The following is a 27681-nucleotide window of genomic DNA, read 5'->3' as shown; positions in this document are numbered from 1 at the left end:
GGATCAACTTTTCTTGAGTAGGTTTCTAACAGGTAATAAAACAGTCAAAATAACAGTCCAGATAGAATAGAATAGATTTACTTTATTTATCCCATAGGCCTTTTTTAATTAGTCAATCTCGGGTACAACTAAAGCTTCTGATTTAATAGTTGACTTTTTTTTTTGACGTTTTTTTTTTTTAAAGGTGCCTGAGACTACACCTGGTTTGCAAATGTGTAGTTTTAAGACTTCTGTTTAGAGGGTTCAATGGTTTTTAGACTGCTATAGTCATTTACAGTTCAGTTTAAATTAGATAAAAAAAATCTTTAATAACAGTCCACTTAGCCATGTAAACTTGTTTTGTGTAAGATATTACTGACAACACCGGAAATTTTCAATGTATTTTTTAACTCTGAAAACTACTTTGCTTAGCTTTCATCAATTTGAGCTACAGCTGTGCGGACCTGTGATTAATTAGTTTAGCATTATATTATGCTTTTTGAACAATGTGTGCAGCATAGGTTGAAATGTCTAAAATTCCCTTTGACAAACCAGATAATTGTGTTGAGTGCCAAACTCCTTCACCCATTTCTGCTTTGCCTTTGTGCAGCATGATGACGTCACAGATGCTAATGTCTGCTCAGAAGTGTGACCTCTCATGGATGAAGGCCCAGAATTCCAGACATTTGTTCCTATCAGGAAGCGAGGGGATCAGTAATGCTAACTATGTGTAGCATTCCTGAAAACATGTGCCCCAGCCAAAATGCCCTCATATTAATGCTTTCTATTACAGTGGTATGTCTCAACCGAGCGCTTCAACAGCCCAATGCTCTCATTGTTTCCAGGCCTCTTTTTTGAAGAATTCCAAGGAAAATAATAATTTCGTCTTGGAAAAAAAAAAATATTGAAGTGCAGACTGGGAGTGTTCCAATTTTGCAGCCATGGAACAAGGGTGAGATGCTTGGTGCCCACAAAAAATGCCCTCACTCAGCAGTGCCAATCTAGGACAAAACCCATGTTCTTTCACTCAGGTCAGACGGTGTCATAGCAACAGTGGGAGAGATGCATAAAAGACGACTTCAGAAGTCTTTGACATGCCCTTCCACAACTAGATGCACGATGAGCTGCTTTCAACCAAACTAGGACAAAATAAGATGCTTTTGTCCAAGAAGAAAATATTACATTTTTATGTAATCCAAATGGTTTGTACCACACCATGTTTGCACTTTACAATCAAGAAGCCCTTGACTTTTAGGAGAAAAAATTAGAAATATGTACAAAATAAATGTTGTCATGAAGAAGGCTGGGTTTGTTTTATTTCTTTCCCAACTGGTCAAAGATACATTTAAACTAATAGGTAAAGACATTTGCTCATTTGAATTTAATTTGCAGAATTGTCCACAGCACAGTCTTTTGGATTAAAGTTCAGAAAAAGAAGACGAAGGAGAAGAAGCTTGTCATTGTAATTTCAGGAACTAAAAAGAATGGAAAAATTTATTTTGATGTCCATCTCTCCTTAAAGAAAATGTGCTTTCTGAAAATGGTACCTTGTTTAAAATCTATAGGCTATCCTTTAGTAAATCTACTTAGATTCTAATGTTTTTAAAAATATGTGCCTCTAATAAATAGAGTTGGAACAGAAAGGAACCAGTTATGCTTCAGTGTGTGTTTATGGAAAAATATGCTCACATTGTGTGCAGGAAATGTGTGTATTAGTTTGAGACGCCAACCCTACAAGGATGCAGCAGTGAAAGAAAAAGCAATTGTCCTCTCTGGCCTCAGACACTCATGAAATTAATCTATTATCTTCCTGTGCAGCTGCCATGTACGATACAAGGTGCTTGACAATTCCCCCCTGCCACTGCAACTCCATGACATTTGCCCATTCACTAAGCTAGCTGACACCAACAGGATCTAGCCTTGCTGCCAAATTAAGGCAACGAGGGGAGAAATGAGAGTGGCGGCATCAGCCAGGCAAGAGCTGGAGAGGCGGGATGGATTACCCCTTGTGTTTGAAGACCTGACCTAAGCACCTTGCCCAGGGGGGTTTTATCAGCTGGTGCTGAAAAACACCTTCAGGAGAGAGGCGGCACTAAACCTGCAGTCAGTTGTAATGGCCTGACAAGGCTGTGCTGTCCTTGCACAACTCTTGACTCCCCTCCCCTCCTTCACTACCCTTCTCCTCATCTCTGCCACTATGCAGGTCTAGGTCTTCTATCTAAACCTCTGTCTGGTTGGGAATGGGCAGATTTTAAATGCCTGTCGACCAGTGTCAAAGTAGAAGGTGCACACAGGGTGTCCAGTGTCAAAGCAAAGGTTGGACTCTGTCAAGGGCAAAATGAATTTGTTGTAGGAAAGAATGGCTGGGCAAGAGCGAGAGAGCAGTGGAGGGATATATTATGGAGAATGATGAATAACCTGAAGTTTCACCAATACACAACACAAACGACACAGGAAGAGCAGAGGATAGAGGAGGAGGGGCGAAGGGCAAGAGCAAAGAAAGATTGGTAAAGATGGGTTTGGTCTGGGTGCTCCTTGCTCAGGCTTACGGATAGCAGCTGTCAAAAAAACAACATTTTATTTATTTATTGTTTATCTGCTTAAAGAGATGGTGAAGGTCAAGGTAAGTGTCTGCGCCCCAAGCTTTGTTATGTGAACTGGGTCAATTTGAAAAATATGTCCTAACAATGCTGCAATTCTAATCTATACCTCTCCCACAACTTCTTTCACACTCCCTTCCCATTTTCTGCCTGTTGTATTTGCGTTGTTGCTACCACAGCTAAAGAGACCATGGTAAAGTCATTATCACAGTCACTGCTGTAACTACTGCAATGTGAAGGAAGGGGTCAGCATGTAATTTCCTGAAAAAGTCTGGAAAGCTGGTCATCTGGAGAATCCTTGTTGTCTTCAGACAACATGACCACTCTGTCACATCATCCATCCATCCATCCATCCATCCATCCATCCATCCATCCATCCATCCATCCATCCATTCATCCATCCATCCATCCATCCATCCATCCATCCTGTCCTATATTACCATGATTACATTTTATCACTGCTACACTTTATAATTGGAAATGTGTTGAGAGCTGTACTGAACAAAGTCTGTCTAAGTCAGTCATCAGGATCATGGAGAGGCTAGAGCCTACAGTATCTCCAATAGTCTATGGGCAAAAGGCAGGGTACATCCTAAGCTGGTTGCTAGTCCACCAAAGGCAACATAGATACACACAGAGACATACAACCATGTATTTTGCTTTGTCTCATCTCATAATGACTGTTTGAAAAACTAGAGAGACTGTGGCTTACCTCGCTGCATTTGAACCAGACCCTGTGGCTTTTCTGCTCAGCAAGAACACCACCGGAATACAACAGGCCCTCCTGTCCCTTCACCCCTCTTCCATACTTGTAAAAGTTCAGCATAAACTTCAAATATGTCTGATCAGACTGAGTGTACCCTACAGTTCTGTTTCCATTTTCCTTAATAGTTAAACGAGCATGAAACGTGAGTAAGAACATGTTCAGATTCAAGTGACAAATGTAAATTCAATAAGGTAAATAGTTGGGTTTTTTCATCTGAAGAAAGGACAAGTAAACCTCATGTGTTCCTGGTTTTTCAGCCTGTCATGTGGTTTTGCAAAGAGTGGCAGAGTGGGGGTTGGAAGTGTGTTTGGAGGGTAACAGGAAGTTAACAGGGGGCAGGTAAAGAGATTGCCCAAAAAAGAATTAAAATATACTGAAGAACAGTTTGTTTGTTTCATTGCTCTAGGCCAAGACCTAACAGATATAAGTATAAACAGAAAGAAAAAACAGTCAGTCATTTGCATTATAACAGACATTTTTTGGCCCCTTGATTATCCAATCGAAACAGTTAGACCGAAACAACAGTATAAGTACAAGGGCAAGTTTTAGTTTGAGATGTGACCGATGCACTGTTATTTAAAATTTGAATGTTCTTAGTTTAGAAAGCCTATACTATATAATTATACCAACCATACATATTATTAATATTTGGCACACAAAATTAACCTGGAAAAAACTAAGGCATCTTTTTACTTGCAAGTCGTTTTACTTGCAAGAAACAGGTACACTAACAACAACACTCACTGTAGCTAAATTTGTTTCTTAAGAAAGGCAAGGCAAGTTTATTTCTATTGTACAATTCAGTACAGAGACTATTTGAAGAATAAAACATGATAAAAGTAGATAGTAAAACAAGCAAAACATTTGGACCACAAACATGAACTAATGATACCTTAGTTAACAGTTTAACTTTAACAGTCAAAGGCAGCTCTTACTTTGGCTTAAAAGAACAAGCTTTTACAACTTTTACAGTCTTCTTGAAGTTTGTTCCAGATAAGTGAAGCATAGGAACTACATGCTGCTTCTCCATACTTCTTTGTAGTTCTGGTGTACAAAGTAGTCTTGACATAGAAGACCTGAGTGGTCTGGGAGGTTGATGCACTGCCAAGAAATCTGTTATATATTTGGGTGCTGATCCATTCAGCGATTTATAGACTGACAGAAGGATTTTAAAGTCTATTCTCTTAGCTACAGGAAGCCAGTATAAGGACTTCAGAATCAGCCTGATATGCTCTACTTTCTTAGTTCTAGTGAGAACACAAGCAGTAGTGTTTTGAATCAGCTGCAGCTGTCTAGAATGAAACCATAAAAGGCAACTACTGTTAGTGTTGAGTTTGCACAAATAATCTCAATGGAAGAACAAAATGTTTAGGCTCCCCCACCTCTTTGGTGAATTGATCATACTATTATCTCCATTGTGGTCAATGCAATTCAATTAATGCCACCAATTAAATTAATGCAGCCACTTTAATAATGCAATGCAAATTCATCCTTATACACAGTATAAATTAGCTCATTTTGTTTAGAGCTGTGTATAACTGTTCTAGCTGCATTATTTCAAAGTTCAAGTAATAAACTGGTTAATAATCAAAGGGTCAGGTGTTCTATCAATTGTTGTTGACGATTGTTCTCTTTTGAAATAATATCACCTGACCAAGACTTTCTTAACATTCCAAATGAGTAGAAAAGTATATATGATTTGTGCTGATATTGTGTCAGGTCAATATCAGTATGGTATGGATTTCTTTCGGTCAGTCACCAAAGCTTCAATGCCAACATTTCAGCTATTGGGTAATCCATGCGGTTGCTCAATCATGTACATCCAGATGTTCCTCTCTGTCAGGCGACATGATTTCGTCTACATTTGAGTATCATCCCTTGCATTGCAATGAGGAAAGTATCTCCACGAGTTGCAAATCCATGCTTGGCAGGACTCTGTAATGAAATAATCACATGCTGCAACCAAGGCCACTAAGGGCCATTAAGGTATGTGGATGCCGCTTATATACCTTTCTACTCCAGGACGAAAGATAGGTCTATTGGATTTAGGAATGGTGAGAAGGGAGGGAGATATTTTACCAGCATGATATCATTTGCTGCAAACTGCTGACTGATGGAATCTGAATACTGAAAACTCACATTATCCCAAAATTGTTTGCATGTTCTCCAGTTAAACTAATTTTGACAACAAGTTCAACATTTATGTATGTAATGACTCCAGCAATAAAATTATTATTAATTTTATATGGAATGACTGTTCAGCATTCAGAAGAATAGTTAATTTTGACTTACATGACATAAGCTTATGATTATATTATAAAGGAGCAGAGTTGTATCAAAGCAAGTGAAACAAGTCCTAAAGCATTTACAATTTGTTGAAGAAATGAGAAGTTACTACTTGAATTTGCTCAAATAACTAAATGTTGTGGCTGTTGAACTGAAACTAATACCAATGCGAGAAATGCACCAAGGAGACTGAGAAAAACTGTAACTAAACGGTGATGGGAAAATCACCATTTCCCATCACAAAGTCACAAATCTCTGTGCATCACAACCAAACTTTTTGTTTTGTCTGGGGGTTTTTTGTTATTTCTTATGGATTAGTTTTTTTTTCTCTGTTGTGGAAACATCTCTCCCATACGCACATTATTTTGAAATGTAAAGCAGTCGAGCAAGTGTTCCTTGGCCCTGGATATCAAGAAAACGTTGCGAATGGTGAATGCATTTGATCCTAGGAGTCGCATCCTTTTAGCCTTATTCAAACTGTGGATTCATCTAAATTCTATGGAATCTTCTGCAACACATTTTTCTCTTTCTTTTTTCTTCGCCCTCAGAGTTCAGAAGCTTGTAGGTCTTTAATTATGTATAATATTCTTTTGCCCTGTTTTATGGAAACTCCAGACTGGATTCGCACAAGTCATCGACTTGAAAGTTTGAAAACCTCCAGTGACAAGAATATTAATGTGCCAGCAGTGTCATATCTGTTTCAGCTCATGCATATTCAATGTCCCCCCAGCTCTCCAAGATTTATGTCAGACTTTGCCAGAGTGTAGTTTTCCACCATTGGAGATAATAGCATGCTAAATTGATGTTATCAGGGGCAGATTTTCCCCGTCTCTACTCCTCTCCAGGTCGGGGGGTTGAGAAAGGGGAACTAGGAGCAACCACTTGCCTGGCTGTTGTTCAGACTGTTGGCAACTTTAACACTCACCTCCACCCACTGGACAGCTCTGAAGTGGTGGCAGGGACTGAAAAACCTCTGTCATGGGTGGAGAGGGGTGCATATTTTGGAAGGAGATTAGGGGTGATCCTGTGGATTATCTTTTAATTAAGGATGGTTGAGTTGTGCCCACTCTGGTGGAGCAAACACTGAGCTGCTAATGAAGTTTAAACAGACATACTTTATTTAATTACTGCTAATCGCTGGAGCCTAGAGTCCAGCCCTCTTTGATCTTCCTGTCGTACTGTAATCTTCCTGGCAGATACCATCTCCCGTCGTACCCAGATCCCTTTTAGAAGTTGCTACGGGAGGTCCAAGATTAACCAGGGGTTAATTGAGACAGCCAGGCTGCTGTGTAATTGTGTGTGCAAATTTGAGACAGAGAACAAGGACCTGAACTGGGAAGAGAAGACATTTGGAGGATGGGCAGAAGGTTGGTTGATGTTTTTGCGGCCTTAAAAGTCATCATATTTTCTAAGCCTCTGCTCTCCCTTTCTAAAAGTCTGTTGTCTGGCAGCATATTTGTAGTCACACACTGCTTGACTGTTTGAAACAAGTGGCCGTAAATAGAATACTTTGCAAAACAATTTAGAATCTTGACTTTTTTCACTTCTTGTAATGTCTTAATTAAAATCTTATTGTCTGTTCTTTAGAATATTTCAAGCAAGTTTCAGAAAATTTTAAAATATTTATTTTTTCAATTCCATATTTTAAAAATACATGCATCTATTGTATGTCCACATTATAAAATTTGTAATATTAAAATAACTGAAAACTTTTTGAGGTATAATAACATTTTTAAGGTAAAACATGAATGATTTATATAAACAAAAATAAATGGACAGGTTATTGAAGTTTAATGGATATCTGTTGAGTTAAAACGCTTACTGTATGAGTGACTTTTTTCCTCATGTTCAAAAATACATAAACACCCAATGGGCCCATCCTTGTTGTTTGTAATGTACATGTCAGTGTAAGTAAATGTTGAACAGCTGTTATCTTTGTAAAGTTCAAAAAGGTCAGAAGAAGCAGCACAGAGCCCAGTTAGAGTTTGTGGGATGTTGTGTATGAGACAGAGAGAAAGAGAGATTGTCGAGGAAAATATGGGTAAAAAAAAGCAAAGGAGAGGAGGTGGAGGGATGTTTTTATCTGACCTGAGGGAGCTATGGGTTTCTTGTTAATTGGGTTGCTGCAGCAACCATAGGCAAACTGTGTGACTGAGAAAAATACTGTAAAAAAAAAAAAAAAAAGAAAGAAAGAAAGAAAAACCCTAAGAGGAAGTTTTGTCTCAGCTGAGACATATGGAAGAGGAGCTGTGAGCACACTGTGTGTTCATCTGGAGGGAGTGAATGAAGAAGGTGTGAGGCGCAGAGGCAGAGATGCTGAGCATGTTTCCCCAAATTAATGCAGTATCCCCAAGTTGAGTGTAAGAGAGCCAGAGGACACACTCACTGTGGTAAACTGATATCTCCACTGCAATCTTTATCAGGCATGCAAGCAGCAAACCAACTCAAAACTCAAAATCCTTTGTCTTCCAAACACTCAAACCCACTCACCATAACTTATCTCTTCCATCCTCACCTATTCAATATGTTTCTGCTCCTCTCCTTTACCCTTGTGATCTTGCCTTCCTGCTTCTGTCCCCAAAGCTGAAAGATTGCCAATAAAGTGGTGATTTATATTCCAATAAGAAATGTTAACTAAATCACTGCATGCATATTCATACCTGGAGCTGTTGATTAATGCTGGCTATGCCATAACAGAAAATTTTGCATTGTTTTCCTTTTTTATTGTAATGTGAGCCAAGGAGTCTCCATTATGTGCCTCACAAAAAGATTTACTGCTTTAATTACCCATTGTAAAGTGAAAAAAAATTCCTAGCCCTGCTTAAAATGTGGTTGATGGAATTATGCACTGCAATTTGTGAATAATTGAGTCTTTCCTTCAGAATGTGACAGTATAGCTAATTTATTAATAGACATACACAGAGTGCAGTCAAAGCCATGGTTGGTCCTGTGGGTAGAGCTGCTTTCAAGAGAGCAAACCCCTCTTTTAAATAAGTTACAGAGACACAGTCCTGTGCACACACTTTAGATGCAAACAAACCACGAAGACATAAAAAAAAGCAGATCAGGAAAGAGAAAGTGAACAGGAAAGGGCTCAAACTTTCACTGTGTTAAATACAGTGACGTCTCAGAGGCCCTTTGGTGGAGGAAATGAAATATTAAATGCTTTAGTGTTTATTAATATGATGAAACAAAGGGCTGCTTCCCTTTGACTTGTGCACATTGACACTTGGCACACAACAAACAAAATCAAATATGGTATTGATCCATAATGGATGAAAAAGCCTGCTGTGAATAAGGAAGCAGTATTTAAGAAATTAGGAAATAGACAAGAAAACAGGGAAGCAGGCAGTTAAAACAGACTGGCAGTTGCCTTGCTGTTACAGACATTAAACTTAACACTGTATATCACAAAGTTAGATAAGCTTGATACATACAGGTTCTCTGGTTGATCCTGATTCTACGTACGTATCTAATTTTTCTATTTGTCTTTTATTAGATTTTTTGAAACATTTGAACCCATTCAGGAAGTAAACAGAGAGTAACATTAGTGACCCTTGTTCACTTTGGATGTTGTAAGCATGCTTTCATGGTTATGATTGTTAGTCAGGCCAGGAATGACGTTGTAGCTAGTTAACCTCTGTTCTTTCCTCTCAAGGCTCTGTCATATTCAAGCAAAACCCAAAGGGACCCAAAATAAGAAGCTTTGACACAGAAGCTAGTAGCTCATGGTGAAGGTCCTTGTTGAGAGTTACAAACTGTCAAGAAGGGCCTGGATATTTCTTCCCTAATTAAGTCCAGAATTATATTTGATTCCCAATACAAGTAATGAGGTCTGGAGTGTGCAGGTAATGATCTCTAAAATTGGCTTGGATATTCAAAGTTTTTTTTGATAAGAAAATATGTTTAAATATGTTTTAAAATTTTAAATATGTTTAGTGGTTATGAAACCACTATCACCTAAACCAAAAAGCTGGAAAAGAAGAGTATTTATTGGATAGCTATTTCCACAATTCTGACTCTGGATGGACTGAAGAGACTCAAGCTCAGGTGATATCAGAAAAATGCCTTTTATGGATTTACCAGGCATCTGTGGGGGAAAAAAGCAAGTAGAAGCAAGCTCTTGTTACAGTAGATGTGACCGTGGTTTAGCTTGCTGTCTGAATTTGGTGAAAAACAAAAAACAAAAAACAAGACAGTATTGATACAGTGGTGGTGGTAGCAACATGCATGATGTAATTGTGATTTACATTAATGGGAAAATAAATCAAGTTAGATAAAGGACAATACTGCAACACAACCTATTAAGAGGATAACAGAATTCAGACAGACTAAGGGTTTTCCTTCAGGAAGACAACAACCCTCAACATTTAGCAAGAGGTCCAATGCACTTGTTCAGATCAAAGCATTTTTATTTAACTATCTGTAAATTGGACAGAAAACCTGTGGAAAAAAACTTGGACAATACTGTTTATAGTCATCTCGTTTCAGTGTTTATATGTTTGAGCTATTTTGCAAAGAACAAGGCTTATTAGTTATTTTTTAATTCTCTCCGGCTAAACAGAACAGGAGAGCATAGATAATCCGCAGTAGCACACTTTTATGAAACTACTTCATCTCATATACAACTGTTTTTCCTTACCGTCATACATTTCAAATCCAGGAGAAAATCCACAATTGCCTTGTCATTTTAGTTGTGGTCAAAACTCCATCTCCCAATGCTTTTCCCAGCTGTAGTGCACCTGATAGCATCTGGGACTATTTGATAGTTTTGTCCACACAATCTGGAACCCTAGGATCAACCGAAATTTTAGCAGAAGCCAGTTTCCCTTGGACCTATTCAACACCTCCTCAACACCTGCTTAATACAAATTCCACAGGAGAAAATCGAACCTTGCCCTGTGTTTTAATAAGTGTGAGCCTGTAGAGGTATTTCTCATAATCTTTTAAGTGGAAGCCGATGGACACCAAAAGTGAAAAAGTCAGACCCACTTTAAATGTTTAATTTGTGTATTTTCTTTACAATATTTAAGTACATTTTTATAGCAACTTTATATTTTGTTAGCTTCTTCGAAAACATAGGAATAAGTTAAAAGTGATGTTCACCTCCACTATCAAAGTTAAGAATGAACGAGGTCAGCCAGCAAAATTTCATTGTTCCATCTTTTTTCAAATCGTATAGCTTTATATGCTCTATGTATAGAACACGTAAAAATTTCGAAGTGTTTTATATGTGCAATTTTTCCCCCTTTAGTGCAAACATAAGGGCACCAGCATGTTAATTGCCATCACTAAAAGTAACTGCTTCTAATACATGGTGTCACCTCTGCACATTTTCCACAGATCTGCCAGTATATTTGCCTCTCACATCAACATCTGAAGTCCAAGGGGTCAAAAAGGGAGTGCATGATGGCTGATGAGGGGGTTGTATATGACCCTCTCTGTAGGAGGAAAAATAAACAAAAACGGAATGAAGAGGAGGAGGAAGAACAGAGGAGGCGGTGGAATAATGAAAACAGAAAAGAAGTGCTTTCTCCAGCTGTTTTCCCATGGAAAGGCACCAGTTATCCCACTCAGCTTGTTACAATAGAGTGAATGAGCCTGGTGGGATCTGAAATTGACAACTTGTGTCTGCTTAGTTACACTAGTTAATGACCCTAATTATCTTCCTTCTTGCTGTGAACGGTCAATAAACAATTAGTGTGGCATATGGACCCCCTAAACTCTTGTGTTTTCTATCTCCGAGACAATGGGGAGTCCGTCTCTGGCAGTGGTAAAGTGTCAGTACAGGCTGATTAAGGTACGTGGGAAACAGTAATCAATGGCGTATTCTGTGACCTACTATCCTTTCCTGAAAGCCTTTTTTCTCTCAAACCAAGAGCTGCCAGAAAGAAAGTCTCGGTGCATGGTGTCCTTCCATGTTCCTTTTATCCCCTGCACTCTTTGTTATTACTCTTTAGAATTAAAGAAAACAAGATGCTGATTTAAATTATTTTTACAAGGGCCTTTGGGGCATTTAGTTTGCTTTTTTCAGCGTGAGCCCTCTTGCCCATTTTCTACTGACCATGAAAAGAACTGTCTTATGTTTATGAACCCTTACCTTGGAGCTCTCCCTCTCCCTCTCTCTCTCTCTTTTTCAAGCAGTAATAGTTAGAAAGAAAGGAGCAAAACCCCTTTAGATATGGATGGAGTTCAGGTGAACTACACCTGAACCCTGTCTATGATGTCTTCATACAGAGGTGTTTCTGGCTTTCTTTTTCCTTTCAGCCACCATCAAAGTTCAATAGGCAGTAGTGTTTTGTATTCAGGGAGAAGAGAACCTTTGAAACCCTTTGGATAAAAGAGATGCACTGTGTCAGTCTGGAAGCAAAAAAAAAAGACAGTGGGTGGAGGGCTAAAATGGTGTGGGAGAGGAAAAGAAAAAGGTTGCATCTTGCTGTGCCATTTTACAAACTAATCTTTAATAAGCTCTAACCAGCGCACAGTTATTTATCCTACCTTATCAATGAAAACACATAAAAGTAAAGTAGGGTACTTGTTCATAATCCTTATATCAATATTTAGATCTTCAAATTAATTTTACTTAACTTAAAACTTAAATTTATTGTCTCTGTGGGGAAAATTGTTTTGAGCAAATTAATCTGCACTAAAAGCAAATAGAGTCAAACATTGGACCAGTACAGTGACATGTCATGTAAATAATTACAAGTTTGGACTTTAATGTCATCTTAGGCATGTATTTTGTTTACGTAAGTGCTACACTCACTTGGCCTCTCAAAAATGTAGCAATGCTCTGTCAGTGCAGAAGGACACCTTAGAGACAACAAACCTTGTCTGAGGGTTTGGAGAGGAAGTTTCTTTCTACTTTCTTTTCTATTAATAAGGTGAATCAACCTATGAAAATTATGATCTTAGTGCTACGCAGCATATCCCAAAAATCTTTTCATAGCAGCTGTGCTGTATGTAATATGCATATAGAAAAAAGGCTTAAGTGCATTAAATGTTAAGTAATATATTTATTAGAACGATTATACGGTATGCTTTTTATGCCAGTTATATATCTGGTGCAAATTATGTTTATTGCAACATAAAATGGTTTGGAAGGCAAAGAGGTGATAAGGTAGTAAAGTCATTAGCTATATGTATGTTATCAAATGTCAAAACAGCAGACAGCAGTCAGAAGCAACATTTCCAATAAACACTTGTTAATATGGCCATACTGTCATCTGCATTTTCTAAATATGTGTTTATTTAGTGGAATTCACAATTTTTAGCACTTTCTTTTTAATATAATTGCAATATATTTTCCCCAATATCGTGTAGGCCTTATAAAGAGACTTCTCCTTCTTCAAAAGTCTATGTGTTTTTATTTCAGCTGAAAACAAAGCATCTATCTCAATGTATTGAGTCTCCCAAACTTAGAATTTTTATCATACATTCCATTCCTTCTGAAGCTGCACTGGAGTCTTATCCTACACAAAATATGAAATATAAAGAAAATTATTTAGTTATGATAATTACTGTATGAATTTCAAAGTGTTTTGATTTTGCTCAAGTTTTTGATGATTTACCTCTCATCAAACCATGACACACAGTTGCCAACAAATGTATTCACCCTCCCTAGCATTTCTCATGTTTTCACAACCTGTGCTTATGATTGAATATTTGAGGGTTTTTGCCAGTTTATTTAGAGAAGAAGTCCACAACTTTAAAGATGTATTATTTAGTTTATTCATAAGAAAACAATATTGGGTTTTACTATTACCAACACATTTTTTATGGCCACAGGATAGACACCCTTGTCTCTGCTGTGGAACTCTGAAACTCCATAATACATAGGTACCTTAAATTTCTTGCCTCTTTCTTGCTTTGTCATTGAGTTCTGGTGAGTGCTTCTCTCTTAAGCTGGGCATACACCGTACGACTTTATGTCCTTTTTTAGACGATTCTTCAGTCGTGCAAGAAGATTTCTGTTGGGCCGAGTTTCAGCCACATCATGGTGCTACCTACCTTATAACACCTTTCAGAAAAGCTGACGGACAATGTGACACAAACTGCACACAATTGGACAGCATCTCAACTCATCAAGTTTCTTTTGATGGCAATTGATTGAACACAGAAATGCAAGCAAATTCACAGTTTTACTTATTTCTTCTATTTTCACCTTACCAACTCAAAGACAACTTGGTGTTTATGCATCACACGCATTATGATAAAAAAAATATATATAAATAACTGGTTGGAATGTGACAAAATAGTTAAAAGGCCAAGGGGGGACATCTGACGGATAAAGGCCCTGCAGTTATTTTTGGACAGAAGAGCTACTAGTAGAAAGTTTCATGTTTCATTGTGATCATTTATTTGCAGGAATTGTTGAGACTACATTTGGGGTTTGGAATATTTTCTACTGTTATTTGAGGTTTCTTTAAAACAGGAGAAACCCTGTAGCTCTGTTTTGAATATTTCCCTTTAGCTAATGTAGCATAGTTCTGATCTTTTGGTACAAGCTGTATCCCTACTGGCAGAGGTTCTGAAGTTTCATAATGGCCCTCTATAGATTTGAGATGATTACTTCTCTCCTAACTTATTCTTTTCCCTTTTGTCTTTCAAAGGATGTATTGCTGTATTCATGAAAAGGCAATGGCAATTTAAATCTATTTCATAGAAAACAATTGCTGCAGACAGAGCATTTGGTTTATTGAATTGTGCAAACTTGCTATGGAACAGGTAGTAAACTCATGATTCAGTAAATTAAGGTGACATACTGTTGAGGCCACTATGACATCTGACAATGAAGGATGGTACAGTATCTTCAGTGGACCTAGTCTTTGGTGTAAATTACATGCTTGTACTTGCTTCAAAGGTAATTTTAACCTGGAAAATTAGGTTCATTGGAACCCACTGTTGATTTTTTTTTAAATGATGACACTTACAGTAAAAGCAAGTTCTTATTCCATAAGCAATGCTATTACGTTTGCACATTGGAAAACAATGTCCATGCTGGTTCTTTGCAAGCTCTGGAAGCCTCACAACCGTCTCTACAAAACACTCAAAAAATTGTATCCCGGGAACATGTAATGCTACCCCCCACCATGCGGGGGATAAAGGACACTGCTTACATAGTTTCCACTCTCTTTATCTGTCGACCTGGAGAGAGGGGAGCCACATTGGGGAGAACAAAGACAACATGGTTAAATGAACTTCATTTGTCAAACCCTGTTCAAATTAAGTAATAATAAGTAAGCCATGTTCAGAACCTGACTGCGGTAAAACAGGCTGTCCGTAACATTTTCTTTAAGTCTAAAGGAGTAAGTAAGAAGGCCAGGACTTTCCAAATCCATGAGACAAAGTCCTCCTGGCTAAGCCATTCAAACATACACCCATAAAGCAGCACAGTCTTAGCAAAGCTTTCATAAACTTTTGAGATGCCTAACCTTTCCAAAACTGAAATCAACGGAGATTACAGTTGTGGCAAAGTTATAAAGGGTCCAAATAAATGACTTGGATTTGTGAAGAGCTGTGATCATTTCATGTTCACTGTTGTGTAAAGCAAGCTAATAAGACGTTTTTAGCCATTGTTTATAAAGCTAAGGGAAACTTTATTTCACTAGGGGCTAAAACTCTGACATAACATTAACATTTATGTATTTTCTGATATATCCATTATATTTAAATTATATTTGAATGTCAAAATATCACCAAAGAGCCCTGTTTTACTTGAGTCCCTTCGTATCTGCTGGGTATTATTCCTATCATTTCACATGACTTAGCTAAAGAAGCTAAGTTTTCTTCACCTTAACCCTCCCCTCAAAAACAATCACAGAGAGTTAAAAATCAAGGATCTAAAACGTTAGTTGACCATTTAGGCTAAAACTTTTTTTTAACCGAAACATTTTTTATAGTTGCAATAGGGCCGGTGCCAATCACCGGTTATCTATGGGCAAAAGGTGGGGTACACCCTGGACAAGTTGCCAGTCTACTGACAGGCAACACAGAGATAGACAAACAAACACTTGCACCAAAGGACAAGTTAGAGATGCCAATTCCCCTACCAGTCATGTTTTAATGTTTTTGAACATGTGGGAGGATGCCAGAGTACCCAGAGAGAAACTGTGTATACTCAGGGAGAACATGCAAACTCCATGCAGAAAGATGTTTGGGTGGGAATCATACCCAGGACCCTCTTCCTGCAATGCAACTGTGCTACAAACTGTGCCACCACGCAGCTCTAAATGAGTAAAAAGTTCATATAACCTCACTCCAAGCTCCTCCAGATGGACTCTTCTAAAACTTAAAATCCATGCCAAATATTGCATATTTTGTTTGATTTTGTCTTCTGTTTAGCCAAGGGTTTTTAACTGAAATGTTTAACTTGAAGTTGAATGTTTTTTGTCAGTAATGTCTTGTATTACGAATGGAAATAGTTGTGATTTTTTTCAGTATATTTGCAGTTTGACTTATGCCACGTTTGATCGTGACATAGTCCCCCACCCCCCGGTGGACATTACATTTAAAGTTAATGGTAAATAAGGTTTATGTTTTAACCTCAAATTGGAAGTTTTAAAGCAGGAAAATGGACAACAATAAGGACTCAAATAAGGTCCTGCTTGTTTTTTGTTACTTTTTGGATGCTACTTTGAAATGTGGTCAAGCACTGTTTTTCAATTTCAATATTTCCTTAGAAACTATTACAATTTCAACTTTATTAATTTATCACTGCCACAAATCAAAAATGCTTTAAGAATAGTTTAAGGAGTGCAATAAAACAGTTCAATATTTGACCTGGTATTGCATCTTTCAAGATCTCTCTTAATTCTAGAGGATAGACCAGTTTGACTCATGAAGACACAAAAGAGAAACTGAAAGATGTTGAATAATCTGCTGCTAACCATGTCACTGTCATGCAGTCAAAACTGTAATGGGAGCAGAGGTTGCATTAACACACTATGAAGGAGGTGATATAATAAAGTGCTGAAACTTTCCAGGATTGTTTTGGTTCATGCATAGTCCTTTTTAACTCAGTACACACACTGATAGGTTTCCTATAGGTGATAGTGTTTAACTTAGACAACTGATGTATTTCTTTTTGGTTAGAACCTATGCACCATACCAGTGGCGGCCGGCCCATAGGGGGCGCTGGGGCACCGCCCTCCCTGATAAGAAGAGAGAAACGTAAAATATATTTTTAGAAATTAACTCATAAATGTCAGTTTTACTCTCTAGAGTGTGTACCTATAAGCAAAAAAAATTTGTATAAACTACATTTCCCTATCTACTGTAATTCATTTGTGTATTTCCACAGACAGACTCCTACCGTCTCTGTCTTGGGGCTGTGATTAGACTGCACCACATTTGCAGAGAATCTGCTAATCATGTACTATTGCTAGGTCAATTTAATAATTTAATGGCCAATCAGCGTCTCAGAATTTTATGGTTTGGGGCTCTGAAAATACTGCGCTTTAACAGGCTTCTGCACCCAATGCGCAGGTGCATACAATTAGAGGGATGATGGTGCAGCTTCCCACCAAATTCGGTGAGATCCTTATTTATCTACCCGTTTGCCAGAAGAACATCCCTGTTGTAGGATAAGAAAATTTCATGTCATGGTTATTGTGACTGTGACGAATCCACCTCGTCACTTAAAATAACCTCTAACTTTGCGTGCCACACACACATTGCTGTTATACTATGCTTGTGAGGACCAATACACTCGCGCTGAGCCCTACAGTAGCGGTCCATTAACGTAAAACACACAAGCTGTTCCTGGTTACCTGCTGGCGTATTGAGGGTGCACACTTAATATTTCAGTGGGGTTAGCCGTGTGTGTGTGGGGGGGGGTGCGTGTGTGTGTGTGTGTGTGTGTGTGGGTATGTGGGGGGTGTGGGTGTGTACGTGTTTATGACTTGTCATCTTCAATCTGGCAGCGTCTTTGCTGGGTTCAAACCCAGTTTGGTGTAATTGAATAAGTCAATGAATCTGTGTAAAGGAATTAAGTCTTAAAAATTATTTGTTTTTGTATATCAGGTAATATATGGACAAAACTGATTTATGAGAAGAAAACAGAAATAAGAGAGCCTGAGGTGAGGGGCTTAAACTATTTAATGAGGGCTGTGGGAAGAAGAGCGGCCGTTTTAGTTTTCTGTTTCTTTGTTACATTGCTGGTAACTGGAGGGAGGCTGAGGCCCAGAGTATCTTGTATACTGTATGTTTAGTTTCTTTTGCACCCTGTTTTGAGTTTTTGAGCACAATAAATCACCAACACCGGTAACCTGACTGAGCCTGGATTCTTGGAGGCCAAAGAACCCAGTCACAGTGACCAAAATCATCACTGTTACTGTTATTATATAGTAAATTAAATCATTACTGTTAAATTGTATTTAATTTCCAATTGTGTATTTGAATTCTTATTCTGGATTAGTTGGAGACATACACTAGGCTATATCAGCCCCACCAAAAATATTTTTCACCAGCCGCCACTGCACCATATTGTACATGTTTTTTTCAGTTCTCCCAAAAGAAAACAAAAAAACTTAGTGCAATCTCATTTAAAACTTTGTACTTAGGTGTTGGGTAACTTTTGGTCGGTGGTACTTGAACTATGCTTTTTTGCATGCAATCAAGCTAACGCAACTCTTGAGTGTTAATGGTAAGGCGGCCGGCTCAGAGGATTAACTTAGTCATGTTGGAGAGTTAGTGGAGGGTCTGCTCATGAGAGGGCCTATTGTGCTCCCAGGTCACTGATCTAGGCCTTCATACCCACTTAAGATCAGGACTTTTCCCTCATTCTCTTTCCACTCCAGAGGGCAACAGAATTGGCTGCATTGTATTATATGAGGTGGAAAAGAGTCTACCGCCCCACCCATCCACTTGGGTCCTAGAGTGTGTTTTGAACAGCGCTCATCACAACACTGTTTGGGCACATGCACACACTCGTACGCACAAATGCGCGGTTGTGTCCCATCTCTGCTCCGCAACCAAATGAGAAACTCCAGCTGGGAGAGCCATTGATGGCTCTGTAACAAGCCGATTGTTTCCTATAGGAGAGGGAGGAGTGGGGTGGAGAGAGTGGGCAGTTCAAAAACTCCACCCATAGCCTTTGAGTGGCCTAGCAGGTGTGAACATCAAGCACATTTCTCTTTATGAGCCTAAAAGGACACCCAAGTTGACATGGGACGCTGCTTCACAGGAATTGAACAATTAAAAACCAGCATAAAGATACACACACACAAAAAAGGATTACCCTTGTCTCATGTTAGACTTGGGCCAGGTGTTCTCCTGTTAATATGACTCTCCTAAGCTATGATTTGGAGATAACCTCTCTAGTGACCATCGAGTCTAAATCACACACCTGAATGGGCTTCTCATCAGACAACCTGGAGCAGAACTTTACACAGCTCATTTGTGACTTTCTTTTCTGATACCTAAAATACAGTAAAAAAAAATCATAAAGATTTAAATAGAGCATCATCAATGGCTTATCTCCTTTTTGTTTGCCATAGCATTCCTATTTTTGCCAGTTTGGAAGCCAATGTTCCATAGGAGCTTAGTTTGCCCATGAATGGGGCTCTCTAAGAGAAGTTAGCATATTTCAACTGCTTGCGATGCACATAATGCATACTTTTTAGGGTATCGCTTTTGGGATTATAGAGTAGAAAGAGGTAAATATTGCTACTGGCATTTTGTGATCCTCTAGTTCTAGACTCTCCTAACACAACCATATTACATAGGCCAGTTTGGAAAAGCTTAGCCTTTTTCTTCCAGTACATATAAACTCATTTTCTCCTCCCTTTCACTTACTTTTTGTCTTCTAATGCAAAGAGGATGAAGCTAGGCATATGAGAAGGGCTCCATTATTGTTGTATTTTCTTTACAGAGAAATGTTATTTACTAGAAAGATATCATCCTAGCTTTTAATCCTCTTAGCGGTGGATTGTGGTTGTACTTACAGCGCCATGCACCTGCTCAACTGCCTTCTCTTAAAGCTGTATAAACACAGTTGCAGAAGATTTGCCTTCCTGAGCTGAACCTATCTGCTTTTTTCCCCCTCCTTTTTATGAGAGTTAGACAGACATAGGGAGCTTACACAAAGTTTAGAGGACAACGAGTTGATGGGATGATGCTTATGAGTTTAAGACAGGCCCTCTAACATTTCAGATTTGGTCAGACCCCTCCTGGTGCCTGGGATTCTTGATAGGTATCTTCAAGAAGAGCCTTAAATGACTAAACAAAGAGGGGAGTGTGAGTAGGAATGTTTACATAGAGCCTGTGAGCATGTTAACATATCATCACAGTGCTTGTTGAGAGGGGAAGCCTTCTTCAGCTTCATTGGATTAAAGAGCACTTAAGAAAATATTTTCCTCTCTTCCAACAAAGTGTCTTTAGGTTTTTTACTTTTGTTCAGAGTTGACTAGTTGTGATATTTCAGCCTCAGGCCTCCTTCTGGAATATGTTTTTAATAGAGGGTTAAGCTCATATTTAGTTGCAAAACCACCATCATTTTTATTGCAGAAAAAAACAAAAACAAATAGCTATCAGACCATGTAGAAAGAGTAGACAAAGAATGTTAGATTAGAATTAAGTCTGACTAGAGCTCTACCTGTTTTTTTTCTTCTGTTGCTGTAGCCTGTTTGCTTTAAGGTTTAATATATGTGTTCGGAGATGGTGATAGTGCTGTGTGAAAATTCCAGAAGACTGGCAGTTTATGAAATACTCAAACCAGTCCATCTGGAAATAACAAACATCCTAGGTTCCTTCACTTTTTTAGGCTTGGTTTAAATTTCAGCAACTTTTCATCACCATATATAGATGCCTAAATGCAGTGAGTTGCTACAACATGTCGGACTGATTCGCTGTTTGTTTAAACAAGTAATAAAGTGGTTAGTGAAGGAAGGTAAATTGCATTAAATAGTTTTCAGCTGCTGCATCAGGTCATCTCCAGCTGTTTTTATGGCTAAAATAAGCTTAACTTCTGAGCTTGTGTGTATATTTAGAAAGTTGAGATTGAGGAGTGTTTTTCTTTTCTTGTGAATAATCCTTCCTCCTCCTTACTAAAGAACATTATGTCTTGCTGGCATGACAGGCGCTGCTCTGTGTTAACATTACCTCCTCTTTCTAACAGGGTTACAGACTCCGCTCGTACTCTCACTCCCTGTTTGAAGGAGAGAGAAAGTACAGCGTAGACAGAAGAAGACAGGAGCAGAAAATATTGTGGCCTTACGCATCTGAAGTGTGTGTATATGTAGACTGAAGGGAGGAAACTTGTACCACAGAAAAACAATATTGAATTTGAAATATTGGCCAGTGTAGTGATTGAACATGTCTCCCTTATCACTGGGTTGCCAGGTTTCCCAGCCATAACGATGACTTATCACACGGCTAAGGAACGTGAAGTATATAACAAGATTCCCCGACATGACAAACATTGCCCTGAGGAGACACACCACACTCTCCAGACCCACCCAATCCAGGGCATCTGGCTCTGAAAATGGAGGATTCCCTGAGGACGGTAGCACAGGGCTAAAGTGCATCTAAGAGTAAAGAAGACTCCACTATGTTTTCTTTGTATTATTATTTGAGATGGCAAGTGCTGTGCACACTGATAAATGTAGAAATGCGGTGACATTTCATAGAATAACAAGAGTATAATGTATTCCTGAATTTTTGGTCAGGTTATTTGTCACTGTCAGGTTTTTAAGCAATTATTTTGCAAGGTGCTGACATTTCTGGCTTTTGTATACACTCTGTATCCTGACCTGTGCTCTTCTTATTTATTATAGCAATACTGCAGAATGTTTACTTATGATGGCAGATGAAAACAATGACTAGTAAAAAAAAAAAAAAACATAGATAAGAAACACGTTTTAATGACTATATTTAATATCTGAATCAAAAATATTCTGATGTTTCTGACAAGCAAATAATCTTCCTGTCTTTTTAATTGTTGATGTAAGACATGGCATGTGTTAAATTCAGATTTCAAACACAAACCGAATACAAAATTAATATTATTACTGTGTTTTTACTTCCTTGTTTATTTTAATTTTAGCTTTGGGTATTTTACCTTTTTACTCATTCTGATTATCACCCTTTCAAGAATACTATCGATAAGCACTGTATTACAATCATGGATTGAAAAAAAATTAAAGTAAATTATATTATGCACGGTAAAGTACACACTATTTTAAACTGTGGTCTAGTCATTAATTTAATACTGTGATAGCTGGTCAAGTTACTTTCTCTCCAAGATACAGATCTTGCCTCTTAAAACCAGAAGGCCATGAACTTTCACCTTTGGCAAAAGAAAAAGAAAATACAGGTGCCAAGTGAGATGATTCCCATCCAGTGTTAAATACACTGGTGAGGGATTTTTCATCCCAGTCTCTTTGGTGTTATTACTTCATCTCCTCCTCCTTCATTTCCCAGATACTAATACTCTGTCATGAGAGAACCACCCCCTCACAGTCTCTCTCCCTTTCTCTTTTTCTCCCACATTTTCTTTAAGGAATTTTGATTAATTAGGTTCCTTTTGGCAGAAACCTTGTATGTGTTCTCTCTTTATATGTATGTGTTGCTGGCATTGAAATAGATTTGTTTATAGTTGTGACCTTTGCTGCTTGAAGTCTTAAAGCAGCTCTGCTGTCGAGAGCCAAAACTCTGGCAAGGTCAGCTCATTTCTGTTTACTTTTCTAGCACTATTTACCCTCTGGGGCTTTTAAAAGCACTTCTGCAAAACATCAGTAACAGGCAGGCAGGAGAGAGAAGGGAAAGGAAGAGTGGAGAAAGAAAACTGAGAGGATGGTGATAGGATTCTAGCCCCATCAGTGACACTGTCATATTTCCAGGAAATGTAGTAATCCTTCTCATAGTGTATTGAAACATGCAGATTTATACTCTCCTTCATGTACCTCAAATGGGATATTGATATAAGAATGATTCATTTAAAGTATCAGGTCATTGAGTAACATTTTTACACTTTCCAACATATCCTAATGCCTTGAAAAGGAAAAACGTGTGTATATATCTATATAGATATACTATATAGATATATATATTTTGACTTTCTTATATTTTCTTATTTGGAGTGATAGACCCCTAGGCTGTTGCCTGAATGCAAAGCCATGGTCTTGGGATTAACCCATCAATAATCACTATCTGCCTTGCCATGCATTTGCCCCTCCAGAGCTAATGATTAATCTCCCCTGTATAGGGCTGATCACTATCAGATTGATGAATGTACCAACCAATCATGTTCCAGCAAAGCCACAACATGTACATACAACAATAAGTGATGATGAACAACCTGTGCTGTTAGGCATTTTTTTGGGAGCTGCTTAGGGTCCCTTTGGTTTTGGTAAACATATATGGTCACTTGCTTTATATTCCTATAGAATGCAAAGATTAAGTTTGTGATTATATGTTGGTTAGTTTAAGGTAAAGTAAAGGTTTAAAAATAGATTTTAAATAATCCATCGTTAAAATGCCCCCAGATGTATTCACCATTGTTGAACTTTCCACAGCATGAAAAGCTACAGCCACAAATATTGTATTTACTTCATGTAACAGGCCAACCTGCATGTTTAGAGTTTTCATCCTTATAAATAGTAAACCTCTGCCTGAGTTTAGTCTCCTCCAGCCTCTATAACAGGCTTCCAGTGACAGCTTGAATTTGGCTGCATCCAGCCTCTCATCAGCTCTGACAAACTTACACGTCCCTGCTTAAGAAAATAATTCAGATAAAATGATGAAGCATAATCATTACCTGGAAAAATGACATACATCATGTTGTATGTAGGTCTAGTAATAGAGCTCAAAGTTGCCCTGCCAACAGGTTCTATTCCTGAGTTTGGATCACTACAGCTTCTTCTAAAAAGTAATTAACCTCTACCCTTCTTGGTTAAGGTAAAAAGCCATGTTTTGGGGGTTTTTTTGTACGTGTGCAGCTGCACTATCCCTCAGAAATTTCAGAATTAAAAAGTGCCTTGGAGAGGTTCAAAAACTTTTTTTGTATTGATATTTAACGTTTTGTAATATTTTCATTGCATGACTAACACCTTTCTTTGTTTTATAAGCAGGTTTATAATTTCATTTTTTTTAACAAAGGTGCTAATCTTTAACAGAACATCTGTATTCACTGATACCGAAATTACATTTCTCTACTATTTGGACTTTTAAATGCAGTTGGTTACACTGGATTGTAGTTAGAGATATCTAATTTAAATGGAATAGCTGTTTATATTTTCACCAATAGGATCTTTAAATCATGCATCATTTTCAGTTTTTTTACTGAAAAGCACAATTCTCTTTTTATAGAACCAATTTAAATACATTGAAATATTATGGATGTACCATAACACATTAGAAACTAGTTTAAAGCATTGCAATTATGTTTGCAGGAATTGTATAACAGATTATATTTTGTATTCACTAATTCTAACCTAACCTTGTTTCTTAAGAGTGTCATTTTTTTTTTTTTTTGTAAAATTAAAAGTAAAGCCAGTATTGGGAAACTGTGTCCCTCCCTGTAAAACGTACTATATTTACTCAGAATGATGGCCGTAGATTTTGTCCCCGTTGCTTGTTGTTGTTTCTCAGCCTGGGCCTCCGTGTGTTCCATGCTGATGTCCTTGTATAGTCAGGCATGGGTTTATTTTCTCTGGATACGACAGAGATACCTCCTCTTGAACTTTTACAGCCCCTCTTAGTGATGTGTATCTGAGAGAGTTGACCTGGGTCACCAGGCTTTACAGGCTTCCGCCTGCTTCTCATCCCCTGTGTTTGTTTTCCTTCCGCTTTGCTTTTTCAGATCATTTCTGTTCACACGTTTGCACATGAGCAGAATAACAATGACCTGAATAATAAGAGCAAATGCAACTTTTCTTAATGTATCAGTCTTTTCTTTCTTCTATGTAATCTTGGCCATTTCTGAGTTCAGACCCTAATAAAGAGGAATGGTACAGTATAAAGCCTAGTAAATGCCAAAACCAGTAAATAGATCAAGAAGGAACAGGAGGATATGAGACCCCACAAAGTTAACCAGCCCTTTACCTTGCACCTAAAACCCTGAGCCACATTAATACCTCATACCCCAAATCTTTGGACACATTTTACAATCCCAATCAGTCACAAAAGTTGCCCCTCAGGGTCAGAAAAAAGTCCTCAGAGTGGTTCTGTTCAGTCGGATTACAAAGTCAGGTCAGGGAAAATTATATGCTTATTGCAAAACAGTATTTCAATACATAGTCCTCCCTTTGCAAATGACTGAGTCTACACAGGGAGCTAAGACTCTTCAGTCCTAAACTAAAGTGACAGTTATTGGCCCCTTCGGCCTAGAAGAAAAATCTGTTAAGCCGTTTGCTGTTGTGTCACATTTCTTGAGTTGGGAATGTATAGCCATGCATTTGATATGACCACATTTAACCATGCACTCGTAAGTCTGGTCCATAACTCTCCTACTGCTGAAATTTATTACACAGAGCTGTATTATGAGACAGTCCTGTATACTAGCCACAAAGCACTCCATTGCTGTGGACACACTATAAACTGTGACAAAAATCTCAAAGAATTTGTCCTTTGAATAGTTTATACTCTTTGCATGTTTCAGGGATAGCATCTCTATTTGTGTTTTATGACCCACTGAGATTAGGAATTATTAGAAAATAAACCATGAAAAAACAACTGTGTCATCACACACCAAAGACAGAATGTATTTCACTGGGTTCATACAATGTTTCTGCACATCCCAGATATTAGCCCTTGCAGTTTCATTCAGTCTGAGAGAGGCACTTAAAAATATACATTTACAATAGTATGTTATAAGTTGTCAGGTTTTTCCTCTTTCTACAAAATCCAGATATTTCACCCAAATTCTACTTTTTGAATATTAGTGAAGTTTTACATAGGTTTTTTTTCTATATTCTTGTTCTGCAGTTTGAACTTCATGTGATAATCAAATTTATACGCACTGGAGTGTTTAATTCCAGAAGTTAAAACAGATGTAGTGGACCATTGCATGCAGTATGAAGAAACACCAGCCCTTAGTGTTAGTCAGTCTTGTTAAGACCACTGACATTATCTTTTCTAATTCATATTTCTAAAGCACTTATGGCAAATAAAATGTAAAACTATGGATCCTGTCCATGCAATATAGATATTGTATAAAGATAGTTATAATGCCCCTTTGCCAGACACACTCGGACAGCTTTGAAGACTTGTTCTAACTAGTCAGAGATTATAATTGGTGATTTGTGAACCAGTTCTCTTTTGGCCTGAGATGAGATAAATAATGGGTTGTGGGCAACAGTGGTAAAATAACGCAGAGTAACATATGGGTTAGAGTCATTCAGGATCACCAAGTTTCTATATGCCAGTTAAAATATGCTGTTTCGGGGTAACTAATTTTTAATGCATGTTCACTCTTTTCAAATTTCATTTTTCTTCTGGATTGTCGTTTTGTGCTCCGCATCAAATTTCGGGAAATAAAATAACTTCTGAGGTAAAAATAGAAAATCTTGTAACTAAACATTTATAGGTTTAAAACGTCTATATTTTTCTGTAAAGCCCCATGTATATTATCTTCACATTGATTTGCGTACTGTCATTACCTTGTGCTGGTCTGTAATATTTTTCTGCTCAAAATCTTCAGCTTGTTTAACAAATAACGTATGTTTCTACACACATACACACACACCCAGCCAAGCACACTGCTATTAGACCACATCTGAGGAGCATTAGCCATTCATCCAGTGTTTACTCAAGGTTTGACCAGAGTAAGTGGGGAAGTACAGATATTATTGTGACACTCACTGTAATGCCTTTCTGCACACCTTGGCTGGCCATGTGTTTTCCCTGGGGGTGAAGTGTGGTATTATTAATGTTAAGTACAATGAACATCAGTTCAAATTGACACTTCATACAAATTACAGCTGAATAAAAAGTAAAATAGATTGCAGCATCCCCTCCTCTCTCAGGCTCTAAGAAATTTTGGAAGGTTTATTTAATAGGATGTATTTTTTTTAAGCATTTTGTTCCGTCATTAACACATACAGACTTTTTACATAGGGAATGCTTGGCACATTGGAGCCATCAAAAGCATGCTGTTCATTGGATAAAAGCTGTATATTATTGTCATTAGCTGTCTGTCTTTGTCTCATTATCTCACACAACTGGGGGGTGGCTCATTTTTAGACAAGTTAAACATCTGGGGGTGGAACATATCGGTTCACTTTTTGAGAAATTTCTGACATGAGGCTTTGAATAATAAGAATTTAGTGAAGAGTAACACCAGAGTTTTATTTTTTATTTTTTAATCAAACCCATAATGTTGCAGTCGTCGACTATTTTAAACATCTCTTGTGAATATCTGCCAAAAAAATCCAAAAACATGGCAGTCAATTACAGACAGTATGTTTTATCTTAACACCCACCTAAGCTTGTTTTTTCAGTTGTGTACAGCAGCTCTAACTTGGGCTACTTAGAGATACTTTAAAGAAAACTGGACTCTTACGGGGTTTAGCCCACTTCCAATCCCCATCCATCCATCCATCCATCCATCCATCCATCCATCCATCCACCCATCCATCCATCCATCCATTGTTCTCTCTTGTGATATGGTAACAGCTCCATGGAGACCTTTCTTTCCCCATTTATATCCTACACCTATTCTGGGGGATTGCAGGATCTCCCCCTGTCAGAGGGTGATGTGTATATAGTTTTTGCCTACAACTTCTGTGTCTGTGATTGGGTCCTGATCAGATGCCATGACAACCTAATCTGGCTCCTTTTCATACAGAGAAACAACATCTCTACTCTGTGTTCCTTCTGTACTTTCACCATGGAGAAAGTAATGATTCTTTGCCCATACTGTAGTTGGTCAAGACTTTTTTTGGTCCGAAAAAGATTACCTTGAAGGCACTTACTGTGTGCTTGTAGCTGTTATCTTCTCAGGTATGTAATTAAAATTTTCAGGAATTATGCGATGATTGCATTTGTATGTGTTTACAGTATGTTGCTAGATAATGCTGATTAAATGGCCAAAAAACAGCAACAAAATAA

This window comes from Cyprinodon tularosa, unplaced genomic scaffold, assembly GCF_016077235.1.
Source record: "Cyprinodon tularosa strain WSP-4 unplaced genomic scaffold, ASM1607723v1 ctg74, whole genome shotgun sequence".
NCBI lineage: Eukaryota > Metazoa > Chordata > Actinopteri > Cyprinodontiformes > Cyprinodontidae > Cyprinodon > Cyprinodon tularosa.
The sequence above is the reverse complement of the archived record's forward strand: the minus strand, read 5'-3'. Positions refer to the sequence as shown.